The 6695-nt window shown below is 37.7% G+C and overlaps 1 pseudogene; it reads right to left on the bottom strand.

The window, feature by feature from the left end:
• Window positions 1-1681: 1681 nt before the first annotated feature.
• Window positions 1682-2928, bottom strand: LOC142460932 (histone-binding protein RBBP4 pseudogene; annotated as a pseudogene).
• Between the last annotated feature and the right edge of the window lie 3767 nt (window positions 2929-6695).

A 6695-nucleotide genomic window follows, 5' to 3' on the forward strand; every position in this document is an offset into this window, starting at 1 on the left:
TTTATGCTTTGTTTTTCATTTGATTCATGGTCTTCTTTGAAAAGCATTTTTAAATTTTGATGGAGCCTGATTTGTCTTTTTTTCCCCCTTTGGTTGCTTGTATTGTGGCATTTTATTCAATAACTATTGTCTAATCCAAAGTAACAAAGATTTATTCTCATTTCCTTTTAAGATTTTTATAGATTTCACTTGATTTTAGCCAAAAGGCTGAGAAGTGATAGGATTTTTATCGATTTTATTTCAATATTTAGATTATTGATTTGTTTATGTACATTTTTGTGTATGCTGTAACATACTGGTCTGGCTGAGTTTGTGTGTGATTACACAGTGGTGCCAGTACAGCTTCTCAGTTGAAATAACGTTTCTTTTCCCCTGAAAGGTTTCAGCACCTTTGTTGACAATCAGTTGAATATGAATAAATGGCTTTGTTTCTATAACCTTAATGCTATTCCACCAATCTTTATGCCAATACTGCATTGTCTTGATTATAGAGGCTTTGTGGGATGTATTAAGATAATACTACTTTTTACTATTAGTGCCTTTATAATATTAATTATAACAGTTCTATTTGTCATTAATTTTTTCTATTTTTGAAAAATATAATTAAGTTGAATAATTCACTAGATCATGATTAGTAGTTTATCACTTTGTCTCAAAATTCATTGGACCAGGCATTGTAGCCCCTCATTATGATGCATGGTTACTGAGGAAAAGTGCCCATTCAAAGACAACCAGTCTAAACAGAGATTAACCATTGTCATCATAAAAATTCTCAGGAAAATAAAACATTCACCAGCATTGCAGGTATAAAATTTGAAAGTGATTTGGTGCTAACTATAATATAAAAGTTATTTTATTTTGGCATTTATGTACTTTTTGTTGGAATGACATTTGTAGTATGAAAAGAAAAGCTTTGGAGAGGCAACGCATGTGGTGTTTCTTATTTGTTTTATCTAACCAAATACATAACTGTGCATATATGAGCATCATCCTGTAGATTAATGTGATGTCAATTTTTTATTAACTTGAAATATCTTATCTCATTAAAATGGAGTTAAATGTTAAAAAAAACCAGCGTCATTATTTGATGCTAAAATTATGTGTGTGAGTGCATAAGAAAATACAATATCAATTTATAGAACATTGGTATTTTCCAAGATATGAATGTGAGTAGTAAAAATATACAAACAACATATGAACTCAAATAACAAGAATATATGTCTTCACGAAATGATACCTTGTGTATGAGAGGTGAAATGTATATCCAACTCATGATAGATATATAATACATCGTATTTTATAGATAATGGTAGGCATTTGAGGGAGAAAAATTAACACATGCAAACACACACGCAACCAAACATCTAGTAATAAGGTCCTGTGATAGTCTGGGTACTTTAGAAAAACAAATCCATAGAAACTCATGTATAAAAGAGTGTTTTATATAAAGGTTACTGGTGTATTAAGAAAATATCCCAACCCACTGATGCCCAAGTCCACAAGTCCAACATTAACCCATTAACCTATATGTCCAACACCAAACCAGAAAGTCCTCCTCCATCTCACAAAATAGACGCAATGAGCATTGTTGATGTTACCTAAAGAGGGGTAGCCAGACTTAGTCTTATCTCAAATCCGGTGTTAAAAATCAATCTCTTGGTTGAGAGTAAATTAGGGGAGCCTAAAGCATCAAGTACAGATACATGTAGGACCCTTGTCCTTCTGTATCTACGCTTCCTTCAGGGTCTTCATCATTAGAAATGTTCTCTGCCACCTGTCTCACTTCATGGTGTTATCTTCTGATCCAAAACAAATCATCCAAGGTTCATTGGAAATCCAGGAGAAGTCAAGATATCATGGCAGTGTGGCCACAACTCTCGTGGTCCACCTTCTGCATCATCTGGGGATAGTTCTTTTCCAAATGTACTTCAATCCAAGACCTTCACTCTACAATTAGTATGGCTGGAAGCCAAAGGAGTTACATTGCGAGGCGACCACTGAACCTGGAATATTCCATCCCTATATGATCCAAAGGAATTCAACTTGAGTTTCAATTTTCGCAGATCCCACAAAGCAACAGCTGATCTTGTGGCAAAAATGAATTCAATATAAAGACTGAAAGAAAGGCCATTCACTTCAGCAGCGTGAACGTCAACTGAGTGGCTTGGTTTAGAAGTATTATTTGAACAAGTTTCCCAGATCATGAGCTTCTGATCATCAGCAACCCACCCATAAATGAAGGAGACTCATGAAGTGGATGCCAGGAAACATCCTCAGCACCTGCCGTGTGTCCAGGACACCTGGTCTCTGCATCCCCTACTTTTCCTTCATTTGGAACAGCACTGATGTCCCATAGGCTGATGGTATGGGCATCTGAAGCATTAAGCATGTGTGTGCTGAGTTTGGGATCCCATGCAGTCGATAGCCTGCCTTCTGATGTCTATGGAGACACACGCCTGAATTACATGCTTCAGAAAGGCCTGGCTTAGGATTTTGTTTTGGTATAGTCAAAAGCAAGGACGTTGCTGAATGGAATCTTGGTTGCAATGATGCAAGGCGGTTGACATCTCCATAGTTGATCTTGAGTTCTGTTTCAGTCTTTGCACTGAGAGACCCAAACCTCCGAATTCTCCTTTCTCACGGTTGTAGGATGAGGCATCTAACAGAGCATCACATTAGGGAGCTGCATTCTGGCTATCCTAAGGTGGCTTGCTCATCCGATGTATGTGTGCCCAAGACCAGTCAATGGGTGCTGCCATCTCTCCCTTCTGGTCTGCTTGCATCTGGAAGCCACTGTGTAGTAGGCTGGGCCACTCCAGAGCATGGGTCATCATCACCAAATCATAAAGAAAGGGCTGTTCTTTTTCCATATTTAGCACTCCTCATTAATCAAGCGTCCACCACAGCGTCATCGAAGGCTGCTTCTTTGTCAGCCGTGGCGAGCAGGTGGGTTGGCGAGCCAGGAAGGCGCTCAGAGTCAAGCACTGCCGCAGGGGCTGGGAGGCTGTGGGACTCTTTTTATTCTTTATGGTGCAACTTTTATAAATGTCAATGGGAAAATCACATTCTAATGCTGAGATACTTAATATTCTGTAGTACACACCTTAGAGAAAGCCAGACCCCAAAAGGTGCACTAGGAACAGTCACCGTTCACCGGTACATTTTATCAGCAGAAACAATATCAACTGAGGTGTGATGAAGATTATGAGGTATTTTTGGTTGTCTAAGTGAAAAGGGTTTACACGTTCTCAGCTTGAAAAATCTCACTCTGCAGGGCTTGCATTCTATTGGCGTCTCTGGGGACAAAGAAGTAATTCACACCCTACCATCCTAATCGACAACGTTTTTCTGCTATACAGTAAACTTTAAAAAAAATGTATGTTCTTACTTTTCTGTTTAAGAGAAATTAAGATTCTATGTTATCATATAGAACAAAGAGTTGAGAGAACAATGGCCGTGCTTCAGCTTCAGTATTCCTTAGAATGCCACCTCATTTTCCTGCCATCTTTGCTTTGTAGTTTAAACATCATGTAGTGATATTAACAACCGTTAATTTGTAGGCCCATCTCTTTAAGAGTCTATTTTGGCTGATCTATTTATTTATTTACTATCTGACTCTCCTATGAAAATAGTAAACTCTGTAAGGGCAGAGATTGCTTTTTAAAATGTTTACTAATTTGTTTAAAAAGTTTTTTTATTATGGATTCTGTGGGGGGGCGGCGGCAGTGGCATACATTTCAGACTATCTGTCTTAAGCAACTCAAACAATTCACCAATTCCCTCTGCACCTCTATGTGGGCAGGTTTATTCCTAAGTATTTTAACTATTATGTGGCTATTGCAAATACTGTTTTCTTTTTAAAAAAAAATCATTTTATTGGGGGATTCATCCAGTGTTTCAAGCACATTTGTACATTTGATGCCTTCATTTTCAAAACATTTTCTTCTTACTTGAGCCCTTTGTATCAGCTTCTCATTTTGTCCCCCTCCTTCTGCCACCCTCCTTCTATCATGAACCCTTGATAATTTATAAACTATTATTTTGACATTTCTCACACTGACCGATGTCTTCCTTCACCCATGTTTCTGTTGCCCATCCTTGTGGGAAGGGGGTTCTAGGTAAATCATTGTGATTGGTTCCCCTTTTCTCCCCCCACCTTTCCCTTCCCTTTCTTGTATGGCAACACTTACTATTGGTACTGAAGAGTTTATCCGTCCCGAATTTCCTGTATTTGCAGCTCTAGTCAGATTTGTAAGGTAGAAATGGGATCAAGCTAGTAGGGGGAGAGGACAGGAAGTATTAAAGAACTAGAGGAAAGTTGTTTGTTTCATCAGTGCTACACTGTCCTTTGACTGGCTCTTCTTTTCCCTGTGACCCTCTGTAAGGGGATGCCCCATTGGCTATAGATGGGTGTTAGGTCTCCACTCCGCATTTCCCCTCATTCATAATGATAATGATTTTTTGTTCTTTGATGCCTGATAACTGATCCTATCAAAACCTCATGAAACCACAGACTGGTGTACTTCTTCCATGTGGGCTTTGTTGCTTCTCAGCTAGATGTCCACTTGTTTATCTTCAATACTTTAAGACCCCAGGCACTATATAGCTGGGCACCATCAGCTTTCTTCACCAGATTTGCTTATGCATTTGCTTTGTTTGGCTTCAGTGATCATGTCAGAAAGGTGAGCATCATGGAATGCTAGATTAATAGAACAAAGTGTTCTTGTGTTGAGTAAGTACTTGAGTAGAGGCCCAATGTCCATCTGTTACCTTAATACTAAAGCTATAAATATATGTACATAGATATATTTCCCCATCATCACATATAAATATATTTACATATGTGCATTCCTGTATTTATACCTCTATAGATGTCCTTTGCCTGCTAGTTCTTTCTTCTATTTCCTTTTGATTTCCTCTTGTCCCACTATCATGTTCAGCCTTCATTTGGCTTTCAGTAATTCCTCTCAGTTATATTGTCCTTGATCAATCCCTGACAGGCCTCCTACATCCTCCTTGATATCTATTTTAGATCACTTGCTGTTCCCTTGTCCTTAGGTTTGTTAACATTCTCTTTTCCCCATCTCTCCCTCTCCGTGTCCCCCTGGAACCATCTGTCTGGTTTTTTATCCTCCAGATTGTTTATCCCACTTATGTTATGTAGATAGACATGCAGAGATAATAATATGCAAAAAATAAATATTGTTTTCTTGATGACTTGTTCGGAGCTCTCTTCATCAGCACACAGGAATCCAGCTGACTTTTGCATGCAACTCTGGTATCTTGCCACATTGCTAAGTCTTTCCATTGTTTTTAACAATTGTTTTTGGTGTTGAATCTTTTTTCTCTCTCTATAAAGTAATATCATCTGCAAATAATATGAGTTTCACTTCTTTGTCCAATTATATTCTTTTATTTTCCTTTAAAAACAATTTTATTAACATATATTTCATATATAATAAAATTTAACTGTTCAATTATATTAAGAATATTTGTATATTTATCACCACAGTCATTTTCAGAACATTTTCTTCTCATAGTAATTGTTATTAGCGTCCCATCTTCTCTCGCCATGCCCGTAGGGAAATATCAATCCAGTTGCTGCCTATGTAAAGTGACCTCTCCTGGATTTTATCTACAAAAAAATCAACAGAAAGGGAGCAAACAAACAAACAAACAAAACCAACAACAAGGACTGGACTAAACATTCTAAAAATGTTCAATAAAAAATAAAGTAGAAAATATTTTTAAAAACAGAAGGAACATTAGAATGGGTCAAAAGGGAGGCCCAATGATAAGGTATTATATTTTACCATAACTACCTTTGCCCTCATCAATTTTACAAACCTCTCCACCCGAAAGTAAGGCTATTCAATTCCACAGCCTGTGGTAAAAGAAAGCTAACCCTTTGATTTCTTTTTGTTGTCTAATGGTTCTGGCTAAAACTTGTAGTACAGTGTTGGTATCAAGGAGCATCCTGGTATGGTTTCCAGCCATAGAGGAAATGCTTTCAGCTCTTACCTGTTTTAGAAGGTAAGTGACCATTGGCTTTTCCTATATGACCGTTATTGTGTTGAGAAAATTTCCTAGAAGAATGTATTTTTATTAGGAATGCCTTTTGTGTGTGTGTTGATTGAGAAGATCAAGTGGTTCTTATTTTTTATTTTGTTTATGTGGTGGTATACGTAGATTGCTTTTCTAATTTTGAGCCATCCTTGAGTAACTGGTATGAACCCACTTGATCATATTTTTTGGGTGTTTTTAATATGTCGTTGGATTATATTGGCTAGAATTTTGTTGAGAGAGAGAGAGAGAGTTAGTTAGTTCCTAAGGGATATCAGTCTGTAGTTTCTTTTTCTCTTTATGGAACCTTTACCTGGCTAGGGTGTCAGGGTTAAGCTCACTTCATAAAATGACTTTGGGAAGTTGCTGTTCTTTCCTATCTTCTGGAATAGTCTATGTAGAATTGCGATCAACTTTTCCCCCAATACTTGTTAGAATTCTCCACGAAACTATCCGGTCTTGGACGTTTGTGGTTGAGAGTTTTAATGTTGTAAGAGCAGGAATTATGCACCTATCAAGGCCCTGGCAGACCATGCTACACATGCAAACCTTTCTCTCCTGAGTAGGAGGGAGAGCGAGGCTTTCAGTCAGGGAATGACTTCGTTAAGATTTTCATTTAAATTGGACTCAGG

The sequence above is a fragment of the Tenrec ecaudatus genome, chromosome 11 (genome assembly GCF_050624435.1).
Source record: "Tenrec ecaudatus isolate mTenEca1 chromosome 11, mTenEca1.hap1, whole genome shotgun sequence".
Taxonomy (NCBI): domain Eukaryota; kingdom Metazoa; phylum Chordata; class Mammalia; order Afrosoricida; family Tenrecidae; genus Tenrec; species Tenrec ecaudatus.